General features: G+C 39.0%; 1 protein-coding gene across 4 annotated transcripts in view; it reads left to right on the top strand.

The window, feature by feature from the left end:
* Positions 1-12,371, top strand: part of Tgfbr3 (transforming growth factor beta receptor 3) — a 186,971-nt gene that overhangs the window by 55,084 nt on the left and 119,516 nt on the right. The gene's annotated exons all lie outside the window — the stretch shown is intronic.

The raw sequence follows: 12,371 nt of genomic DNA, 5'->3' as shown, positions 1-12,371 counted from the left end.
TGCTAGCCGCTGACCACCTAGCTAAAATGTTCCTTAATTTCTCCAGGCCTCATCTGCAAAAAAAGACAGTTGAGATTTCTTTCTGTTTCAGAATGACAAAGGAAGAAAGAGAATTCCACGTTTGCAATATAGGCATGCAAATTGCCACTAGTCATATGCCTTAGTGGTTAGAAATGATTAAATTTTTGGCTCTTCATGAGAAGAAGATATCAAAAAGCTTTGCCTTTCCCCCCTTTACCCCGCTTTCTTAGAATCTTTCCTTTCCTTTTATTTTTTTTTTTAAGCATCATGATCACAAGAAAAGTGATTGCTACAGGAAGAATTTGTGGAAACTTATTTGGTAAAACAGATAAAAGGAAAAACCGAGTCAAGCCTTTTTTTTTGTGATTAGTGCTGGAATCCAGATTTACATACCATAGTTTAAATATAAAGCTTTATTAGGGACAGTATTATTTTAAAAGCTGTGTATGCATCTGTAAAAAGAAAAAAAAAGCCAAGACAGGGGGAGATGTGAACATCAAGTACATTCACATTTTTTCCTTGTTATCAGTAGCATCCTTCAGAAAGCACTGATTAAAAAGGAAGGCTGTTCCCAGTTTTTGGTTTACTTGCCTCATGGCACACCAAGTCAAGGCTGAGCTTGGGGCCTCATTCCAGAGAGCACAAACTTCCTTTCTGGTTGGAAATAATCCATATTTTGTTTGACCTTCAGAATACTCATGGCCTTACTGGAATACACGGGCCAACATTTGTCCTGGCAAGGCCGGGGCAGTTTAAGATTGGTGTCCACAGGGACTGCTTTATAGAGCATTTAAAAGCAGTGGGAGGAAGGTGACTGTAGTAATGCAGACATTTGCATCCTTTCCAGCTTAAAAAACCAAGGGAGATTTAAGATAGCAGTACTTGAAAACAATCCACAAACACTTCTCTAAATTCTTATTTGTCTGAATCCTTGAGGTCTTTGTCAAGGCCAGAGTGTTTTTTTGCCACTGACCTTGATATGAGGAGGATATTACATTTCATTTATTACACTGAGCTAATATCTACAATTTTTCGCGAAAGATTGTCAAATATAGACCTTGTAAAACTCAGTTTCCATGGCTTTTGAACAATATGTTCTTTCCGATGCTTTGTAAAAATATTGTTAGATGACTAAGGATGTCTTCTAATGCTCACTGTAGATAGGTCTCATGTTGCTTTTTTTGATCAGGCTGGAGGTAAGGCCAAAGCCTGCCATAGAGATAAAAGTTTTGATTCCTTAGGCAGGGAGTGTAGCTCAGTGTAGGGTGCTTGCCTGCATGTGAGGGACCTGGGTTCCATCCCTAGCACCAAGAAAAAGAAAAAAAAATATTATTCTTAAAATAAATGTATAACTCAAGACAACATATTAAATTTGTGAATTCTTAGGTAGGCCAATAATTTAATTATGTCAGATATGTAATTGGGCAGATGATAAATGGTAAGGTACATAGGGACTAGATGAACTCATATATGAGGATATTATGGTATTTTCTTTTCTTTTTTTAAAAATGTTATTTCTTTTTTTTTAAAGAGAGAATTTCTTTTGATATTTATTTTTCAGTTTTCGGTGGACACAACATCTTTATTTTATTTTTATGTGGTGCTAGTGCTGAGGATCGAACCCAGCGCTGCGCATATGCCAAGCGAGTGCATTACCGCTTGAGCCACATCCCCAGCCCATGGTGTTTTCTTTAATCAGAATATCCATTATATGGGAGTCATTGAAAATAATCATCTTAATGTAGTCAAAATCCTGTATTAATTTAGGGGGAAAAAGTAAGGACTTTATAGCCCGATTATCTAAAAGGAATATAGAAGAATATGTATCAGTTAAGTTTCTTCATGCTTTATTTTGTTTTCAAAACATTTTGCTCCTATTGGGTAAAGTTACAATCGAATGTTGGCACTTACTGAGTAAGTCTAACGTTTCAGATGAGCCCAATGAATGAGAACCACAGTGTGTAGTGACATCAAAAATACAGCCCCACAAAGATGAAAGGGAGCCTCCAACTGAAACAGAAGAGATGCTTGACTTCAGTGAATACTTGATACTTTAGGAAGATTCAGGAGCCATTCTGATTCATAGTTATACAAGAGAAGTCTCCGATTAAAAGAGAATAGATATGAAAACAAATGTGTTATATGCAGTGTCTCTTCTGTCCAGCTTCCTATGTAATTGCCCACTGCCTTTGAAAAAGTGGGAGTGGTAAGTGAAGTGCAAGAGTTTGGGGGAAAGAATTGAGAAAAATGAGTAGAAAGGAAGAAAAATGCATGTTTTGATAATCTTTCTCAAATGTTTTCTCAAAGACCGGCCTCAGATTTAAAGTATTATCCAGATGTAGTCTTTGGCTTCTGGTAGTTTTCTGATAGGAATTCAGCCTTGAGTTGAACTTGGAGATAGGTTATTTTCTTTTCTCTTTAATTACAAAGTGACCGATCTGTTGTAGTTTGTTGATCTATTTTCTCCTCTTACCCTTCTTCTATTGCTTTCTCCATGAGCTGCTGTTTATTCTGGAATGCTGGGCATCCACTTTTAAAATTGGGAGTTTGTGTGCTTCTGTCTTAACCAGGAATGGAGAAAATCTGACCTGATATTTCAGTTTACAAGCTTAAGTAGACTCAGAGGAGTTAGAACAGGTATGTCTTCAAAATTCCAACTTTTAAAGCCCTGTTTCATTAGGTAATGAACACCCACGCTGGCTCTTGTGAGTGCACACCGGGGAGGCGTCTCCACTCCCACCTTGGTTGACTTTCTTCCTCACAGTGCTTACTCTGATCACAGCCAGCTTTTTTCCTTGTTCATCAGTTTTAGAAGACAATCCATTAAAGTCCAGATTTTTTTTGTTGGGCAAATCTAGTATATTAATTTCTTATATAGGTATCTCACTTTCAAGTTTATCTAATTTTTTTGGTAATAATCTATTACTTTAATTCATTTTGGCAAGGCAGGAAATATTAGTCCCAGGTGAAGCACAGGTAAAGGAAACTAAGAGAGGTGGCCCCATCAATCAGCTTGTTAGCATCAGAGCTGAGACTAGAGCCCAGACCTTCTAACTAAAAGTTTGTCCTTTCTTTATTCCAATGATTCTCCTTGTATGATGTGGGCTTCTCTTTTGAAGGGTGTGCATAGGATGAATTAATCAGTTGTATGTTTATTGGTAATATCTTTACATTTATATAGAACTTCCTGATTTAGCTAAAATCTTTCAAGTAAATGACCTTAATAACATCTCTGGGTATTAGCTAGGACAGGTATTATTATCATCATCATCATTATTATGGTGACAGGGATTGAACCCAGGACCTCACACATGCTAGGCAAGTGCTGTACCACTGAGCCACATCCTGAATGCCTATCCCTGTTTTAAAGATGAGAAAACTGGGCATTGTGGAAACTTATATGTTATTAGTGGAACTGGAGTTATAGCCCAGACTGAGTTGTACTAAGAGTAAAGTCAAAGAGAATTAAATGTGAACTTTTCCTTTGTGTAACATAGGTACCATTTGCTGTGTTAGGTGCTGTGTGTTCAAAAAGACCTGTTATTTATCCTTTTGGCACTGGAAATCAAACTGGGGTCTTGCACATGCTAAGCACCTGCTCTGCCACTGAGCTATATCCCCAACCCCACAATGTGTGTGTGTGTGTGTGTGTGTGTGTGTGTGTGTGTGTGGTTGGGGATTGAACCTGGGGCCTTATGCATGCTAAGAACCCACTGTACCACTGAGATATACCTTTGCCCCGCACCAATGCCTGTTTTTAAATTGCTCATGGTAGAGGTTCTTGTAGTTTGGGGGGTGCTGGAAGTTAGCTTTGTTTAAGAAAATTAAACTTGGAAGACTTTGTTGTAGAATTGCAGCCAGATATATGTTTACTTTTGTGAGTGCCTGTTTTATTTGCTGGTTTATTCATTCATATGCATTTAGATAGAAAAATAAATATAGTTCTGTTTGGGCTCCCTGAAATAGTTTTTATATTTTCTGGAATTTCCTCACTTATTGTCTTTAATATTCCAAAGTTTTATTATGACTCATTTTGGCCATACGATAATAGAAGTAGGTGTAGGCCTATTTGAAGACATTCGTTAAGTAATTTGGGAAAGTGTATTTTTGAAAGCTTGAGATATTAATTTTCTCTTAGTATTGAGATTTGTTTCATAGTTGTCAGTTGTGCATGTTCTTGTATGTTTTGGATGAGAGAGAGAGTAAAAGTTAGGAGTTGAAAGAGCATAGTTTATTTTTTTTCTCTGCTCAAATATGTAGTTTTGCTATAAACTACTGAAAGTTTCCTGTGGTTGTTTGATAAAAGTGCACTTCCATTCATTGTTTCCATGCAACTTCCTATACTTACTACATTTAAGAAAGGTTGAAATCTAGGATAAATTTTGATTTATCTTTGGGGGTAAAGAAGCTCTTATTTTAGAAAAGAGCTTAAAAAAGTGGACCTTCTTGAGCCTGTACATATGTTTATCAACCCTCAATATTTGTGTATATTCCCTCCTTTTTTTTAAAAAAAAACATCTTGGTTTGCAAAGGGTGTAGTTGCACCCCTATTTCTAATATGTGAAGGCTTGGAGATTCTGTATTGTGATTTTTTTTTTTAATTTTAGAAAGCTTTTGATTTTAGAAATGGTATTGTTATACCAGAGAGGGGCTTTTTGTGTGGCCCCATTGTGCATTTTCCTTGTGAATTGGCACTTTTTAGTCTGTGGCTTGCCCTGGATTACATGGTACATGATGGATGATTTGTACAGACCTGGATAGGGACCCTGGAGGGGGCATGTTCTCCATGATGGTGCCCACTGGCACTGACTGGAGAGTGAAGGCAGGAAGGAGTAGTGAATACAATTTCCACTGAGGAACGAGAGCAGAAGAATCTGCATTATTGGAATGTGCATGTTAGCTATCTTTTCATCCTGAACAACAACAACAACAACAGCAAAAACGAGGAGAGGGCACCTTAAAATGATGGGGTAGGAAAATCATGAGAACTCTGTCAGATCTAAGTATGCATTTGATTTTTTTCTCTTAGAATTTCTGAAATGCTTGAAGTCTCAGAAGCAATAGCAATAGGAGAGTTGAACTAACTTTAAGCAGTTTGGGTGTGATCTAAGTTTCCAGTAGTTTACCCTTGGTGCATAAACTTCACTTTCTTTGATGGCTTGCTGTTCAAATTGGATTGGTATGGACAGGGTTCTTAATATTGTCTCATATTATTATTATTATTATATTTGTCAGTTTATAGCAGTTTCTTGCATCATGAGGAAAGCCAAAATGCTTTAGCCAGTTACAAGGAAAAGAGATGTCAAAAACCCATATAGGTTACTCTGTAAATAGAATGGGGAGCCACCTTTTGGCCCTCCTCCAAAGCTGGCTGGCTTAAAGTGGAATGTGAACCAGTGTAAAAGAAGGTCAGTGATGAGCTTGATGTAGACATAGGCTTTCAGTCAGGATTAGAAAAAAATCCCTAGAAATATAGAAAGTGTCAGCAGAACTATAAAGTATAGAAATTTGGGAGCATTTGGTGGACATAAAAACTGAAACTTCACAGCAATTTTTAATCACTGTAATTCATTTTTATAATGAGAACTCAAAATATTCAAGAAAAAGTACAATAGGTGATACTCAGGATGCTCAAAATATTTAAGGTATCAAGGAAGTAATTAAGCATATAGTAAAATTTAAATATATTTCCCTTAAAAAAGACTAAAGTTTCTGGAAGGGAATAAAGCCTTAGTTGTTTGGAAAATTTGCTTATTTGGAATATCTCAATTCAAGTCAGTATTGAATAAATGAGGCATTTATTGTGTGGTGGGAAGGTGGGAAGAAGGGAGTATAATATGAATTACTGAGCTAAGGTATTAATTATTACTTTAAATAATAGATGTAGCATTAGTATATTTTTCTGTGAAAATCTTGAAACAAAGACCTTTTTTGTTGTAGGAATTGGCTTGCAAAGCATTTCATTTTCAGATTGACCATTTGAAAGTATTAGAGCTTGTCTCCATGTGAGAGAAGGTGAATTCCCTCTGGCAGAGTGGTTTCCGCAGGTTCACTTGAGAGGGAAGGATAGGAGCTAGTTGATTCATAGTGGAAAAACACTGAAGAGAAGTTTCCCCACAAAATAACACACACAAATTTTAGAAAAACAGAAATTGCTTTGACTCAATGTGACAAACTTAAAAAAATAAAAAAACAGCTTTAAACAGCTTTCGCTTTGAAACATCATATGACACTTTTGTTTTGAAAGGTTGCTTTGTCAGATACAGATGTGTGTTTTATAGTCTGTTTCTCTGTGTGGTTTTGTCATGAGCATGCTCAGTAGATGCTTTGTGGTACAGGTATCTCATTTATCCCAGTTTTAAATTTTGAGGGAGATTTTTTACTATACAATAAGATAGTAATTTATGTACAATGACCTCTGGAGTCACCAATCCTTATATTATTATAGGTCTCTTAAATTCAAACCTAGGAAAAGTATTTTCTTGTCCAAAGAGCTGACTTGTTTCCTTTTTATGAGCTCTGTGTAAGCATCATGTTTTCACTTTATCTTGGCTGCTAGGAAGCTTAGAGCTGAGTTTGATAACTCAAGTGAAATAGTCTTCTTTAGCCAGGTTCTTGATAAGATTTCTCTTTTGCCATAGTGACTTTTAATTATTGGCAGCTGAGGTACATTTTATGGGTTCATTTTTTTTGTTATAAGTCCCCTCAATTTCCTTTCTAGAAATAATTGACTATATAAATAATAAAGGAATGTATAACATGACAGTTTGGATGCATCAGGAATTTTCTAGGAAAAGCATCCACTAAAACTGATTCTCTCTTTGTACATTGATTTTTGCATCTCTAGGACCAGAAGCCATGTCAGAATTTGTCTAAAAACTAGGAAGGATTTGGAAGAGGCCTTTCTGCTAACTGATTTGTAGAGTTCTCTTAAACTCTCTGAGTGACAGAGCATTGAACTACCTAGTAGCCAAGGTTCCATTAAGTTCTACTATTCTGTGTTCCTAACGCACAAGGAGGCTGAGATGGATTAAAAGGTGTTTTTTCCAGAACATATCCTATAGTTAGATATATGGCAATAATTATTATAACAGAAAGAAAGCAATCCTAAGAATCATCCTTTTGATATCCCTGTTGTGTAGAGAAGAAACATGAAGAGAAATGGAATGCTTGGATAACTGGAAGAGGCTACAATGCTGAAATTTAAACTTGGGAGACTATTCCACAGTCTATAGAGAATTAGCACTTAGGGTCTTTGGTTGTTTGGCTGATGAATTAATCACTCAACAATCATTTATGAACACTTCCTGTATGCCATGTATGATACCAAACACTGGGTTGGAAGATGAGCAGAAGAAACCAGGTCCTTGCCCTCATGGAGTTCCATCCCAAAGAAAAGAAATAACAGATTTGTGAAAGCTGATATTTTCTATAAGGGAAATGCACAATAAATGTAACAGGCTCGAGGGGGTTTCTGAATTTAATTAGATACACAAATCTGATGCTGGACTGGGCCTGCTTAGTTAGGCACAATCCTCCTGTCTTTCTCAGGCCCTCTGTTCCTCAGTCTGCACTGAGTAATTCCACGGAACCACTTGATTGGCCCACAGCTGTCATAAACTCTAGAAATTCCAGCTCCATTGCTTCTCAGAGCCTTTTAGATTCACTGTGAAAGGAACAAGAATGCACTTGTGCCCAGGTGGTCACAAAGCTCCCTATAAACCATTAGCTCTCACTTTTCCTTGTAGCAGAAGCACCTGAGCAGCCAGCTAGTTTGTCTAAAGAGGAAGGAATATGCTTTAGTCTTGTAATGTGGTTTGACATATACATTAAGCTGGGTAATTTGGCATTCATGCTAAGCATTTCCTTCATTCCTTGAAAACCAATTGTTGACTGCCCTGATTATATATAAAATCCGTAAAGTAAATGTGTTTCAGTTCATGGCTCAGTTTGTACACGTGGCTATAATTAGAAATATTTTGTGTGGCCAAACCAATGTTTGTAGATTTTCCTTTTTAAATCTCTTTTCTCTTATCTGTAATCAGGACTAGTGGTTACTGGCTATGATTCAACTCCCTGGCAGTGTGGTTTCCCCCTCTGTCTTTCCTAACACACTCCCTTACATCTTGTCTTGCTGCTCACCATCCACCCCAGACCCTACACAGCAGTCCTAACAGAATACTCACCAGTCCCTTGCAGTGTGTACCATTCCTCCATGGTTCTGTGCATATTCTTACCTCTGTTTCTCCTGTCCTTTTCTTACTTGTCAGACACTAGTTTGCTAGAGGTAAAAAGAGAAAATGGGGGAAATAGCTCAGAGGTACAGCATGTGCTCGGCCTGTGCGAAGTCCCTCATTCAGTCCCCAGAACCACGGGTCGGGAAAGGAAATTAGTTTAGTGATTATCTTAAGTCAAGGTCTGAGAGATAAAAAGATTTAGTAATATCATCCCTCAGGATTAAAGAGGAGCTGCTTCATATCCCTTAAAGTCTCACTTTGCCATAAAATACTGCATTATGAGGAATTAAGTTATAATTTTTATTATGTGATAAAGTTAGGTTTAATATTGCAAATCTAAATCAATAAAGCATTTTCCTCTTAATAAAGAAGCAGACTTTCTTTCACTTATTTTGTATCTGCAAAACGTGGGGTAGGAGAAAAAAAGAATCTATTTTCTTCCATCTTTCACATCTTCCTATTTGTCCTTAGTGTCTAGGCTGAGACCAATAACACCTCATAAATTTTTAATTTTCCCATAAATGAATACTGTAGCAAGTGTCCTCATCTGTCTTAGCTTTCTTCAGCTCTTCTTAGAAGAACCATTTGATATATCAAAGCCAACAAGAGAAGGTTGGCCAAGGTGGTGCCAAATTATCCTCTTCCTGGATTGCCAGAACTCCCTACAGGCACAAATCTGGACTGTTTTCACCTTGTTTAGAAAATGGCAGAATGTACTCAGAGAACAGGAATTTTTACTCCTATACTGTAATACTGTGCCTAGTTTTATTTTAAATCTCCCCAACACAATTCTTAGATATATTCTTTGGGGAGTAATGGCTAGGGAGTAGTATAAGAACATCTTATCTTAGATATTTTATTAAGCATTCTAAAAGCTCACAGAGAAAACATTCTTCAATTGAGAAAATGTTTTCATTCATTTATTTCTCCTCCCCTCAGGGGACTTAATGTCTCTAATAGTACTTGAAATTTGTAAAGCATTTTTTATGTATAATGCCTCATTTGATCTACAAATTGAGCCAATCATAGAGTAAGAGGGAGGGATTGTAGTGAGATTAAAAAATAAGGTCAGAGCTGGGGGTGTAGTTCAGTGGGAGAGTACTCATGAGGTCCTGGGTTCCATCCTAAATACCACAAAAACAACACAATGACAACAACAAAAACAAGGCCAAACAACCAGTAAGCAGCAGATACAGACTTAAACTGGCTCCCGTATCTACTGGTCCAGTACCCTATGCTTACCTAATGCAAGAGCTCCTTTTTTTAAAAAAGTTTTTTTGGTGTGAAAACCAGGGCCTTGCACATGCTAATAAATACATGTTTTACTACTGAGCTCTACTCCTAGCTCCTTAGAGGCTTCTCTTGCTGTGTCTAGTGGTGAAATCTGTGATATGCCCCCTCTGCTGCCTTGTCTCAGGTCATAAAAAGTACAAAACAACACCCCTTCCTCCCGGAGCTGCACAGACCCCCTCTGTAGACACTTCTGGGTGGTAGAATGGTATCCTGCTTAGGTGGAAGGGTCAGTGCCCTTTACAGCTTGGTACTTCCTAACACTTGGAGAATTTAGGTTCTTAATGAAGCTCTGCCCTTTGTTTCCTTTTGAACACTTAAAAACATCATTTGAACACAGGAAATTCTTCAACATGGTTGCACCATAATTTCAACACAACATATACAAATATGCACTGGCTTTTATCCCAACAAATGGGCATTTGATTTCTTGGAAGAGTGCTGGTTTGTCAAGAGGAAGGCTTGAATTTAGATATTTGCCTGGAGGGTGAAAGAAACTAGGATAAGATATGCTTAAAGAGCTGAGCTGTAGAAAAATCTAGGCTTCCCCCCACCCCCTGAGAAATCCATATTGCAGGATTTAGAGCATTTCTTTTCCTACCAGGGATAAATTCAGCCTCATGTTAAGTTTTATTGTTGAAAACCCCAGGTGGGGGCCATGCGGGAAGGAGTTTAATGGTGGTACATTCCGCAGCTCTATCCCCAAGGGGCTGTAGATCCAAAGGCTTGTAATTTGAGATGGTACAAACATGAGCACATGTGTACAGATCAGGCTCCAAAGCGAAGGGCCTTCCAGGTGTTTTTCTCTTGGAGCTTTGTTTTTGCATCATATCCTGGTAACATTCCTGTCTCCTAAAGCTAGACTGTGCTATTGCCGGAGAAATCATCCTGGGTGCCCTTTCTTACAGATTCTGACATCCCATGGGGATAGAAGGGATGTTCAGCTTAGGGACAGAATAGATCCTGTAGTGCCCCAGTCCCACAGTCTGTGGGAGTTTGTCCCTCTTTGCAGCTGACAGCATTGCGGAATTCCCTGTGGGACGATAACAGAAACCCTTATGAGCCAATGGTGTTGGTGGAATAAAATCTCCCCACTGCGATGTCTTGGTCCCAGGCTATAATGTTACCCCTTAATTCCCTCTGCATCTTTACCACTTTTATTACAGCTGAACACACGTTCCTCATTAGTACTCTGGGTGATATGGGGAATCAGAGCGCTGGAAATTATGTGGAATAGGTACCAGATGTTTGTGTCAACTTGGTATGCATTAGTATCGAGAATGCTTGCAGATCACGTTTATTAAACGTGAAGATTACTTATGATGCCTTCCTCTAAACAATACCCTCCCCTCAATATTTTACTCTGTGTCACAGGAGGTGTAACATTAAGAATTTCTTTGGGGATAGATTAAATTTAAAGTGTGTACAGCAAATGCATCTGTTCCCAAATGCTTTGTCTGCATTCTATCAAGGCTTGGGGCTGGCCCGCAGCCAGCGTGGACGTGGGGGTTCTGTAACCCAGATTGGAATGCTGTGTTGTAGTTAAAGGACATAATGAAAGGGTGAATCCATTTTCATTTTTTTTTTCTTTAAGTAGAACTGGGAATTTAGATGTTGATGTTATAGTCAGATCTTTGAAATGTTTCCCATGTGTCCGGATAATCAAGCATTAGTGAAAAAGACAAAGAGGACATTTGGTAAAATGAGAAAGGAACTTGTGCTTCCTCATTGAGTTTATGAGGTCTTTTAAGTCAACTAAAGGTTACAAGTGTGAACTGAGAAGTTTATTTTATCTTATCAGACCTGAATTAATGTTTATGGTTGGCCTGTGATTCTGTTCAAGCATCCCTAAGGTGAAAGAGGAAAGTTCAAGTCAAAACCAGGTGGTACTCTGTCATGACAAGAACCCGGACCTAGAATGTGATACATCCAGGTTTGAATTCCCTGCTGTCACTTACTGGTGCAGTGTGTTCACTGGTAAATTCTTAACCTCTCTGAGCATTAGTGTCAATCACTCTAAAATCTGGGCTTTAACACTGTCTTCATGGTAATGTTTTGTTGAGAGCCACAGCCAAAGCAGCCAGAGCAAACTTCCAGCTGATTGGCTCCTTTGCGGTGATGCTCATTGGGCTGTTTCCCCACCCTTTCAGACCACAGAGCTGCTCATTGGGGGACTCTTTTGGCTCCGCCCACACAACCCAGCCAATCAGGCTCAAGAGCAGTTGAGAGGCTGGCTGGGGGAGCCGGTGGTGGCAGTTGGGCTCTGAGGGAATTCCTGAAGAGCTTGTGTGGTGCTGCGAGTGCGTTCAAAAAATAAAGTTCGTTTCTGCTTGACAAGTGGCTGGTGAATTGTGCCCAGCCAGACTTCGGCAATGTTTCAAGGACTAGAAACAATGTGTGCAGAGGGTATCCATGATACTCCTCCACAACAAGAGTGCACCCCTGGCTCTGTCCCACCAGACCTAGTTGCCTCAAGTAGCCTAGCTGCTGAACAGGCTGATGGGTGGGAAGCTAACTTGGTGCAGGTGTGTGGTTGGCAGTAGCCTTCTCAGGGTGTCTGTCTCTGGCCTAGGCTACCTGGTAGGTTTCTTCCACAGGGTTCACTGGTGTCTGTACTGTCTCCAGGTCAGCCAGGGTTTCAGTCAACAGAAGTCACATCTTGTGGGGGGATGGGATCAGGTGTCCATCCTGGTGGCTGAGAGGGTGTAAAAGCAGGAAGGACAGAGCCTCGTTGCAGGTCAGGAGGGAAGAGGTCAGTTCAGACAGAATACAGTACCCAGGAGGACTGTGGGGAGGTCAGATTTCCCCAGGAGCTAGGGAGCC

This window comes from Ictidomys tridecemlineatus, chromosome 11 (assembly GCF_052094955.1).
Source record: "Ictidomys tridecemlineatus isolate mIctTri1 chromosome 11, mIctTri1.hap1, whole genome shotgun sequence".
NCBI classification, from domain to species: domain Eukaryota; kingdom Metazoa; phylum Chordata; class Mammalia; order Rodentia; family Sciuridae; genus Ictidomys; species Ictidomys tridecemlineatus.
Note: the sequence above shows the minus strand (reverse complement) of the source record. Positions and strands in the feature narration are given on the sequence as shown.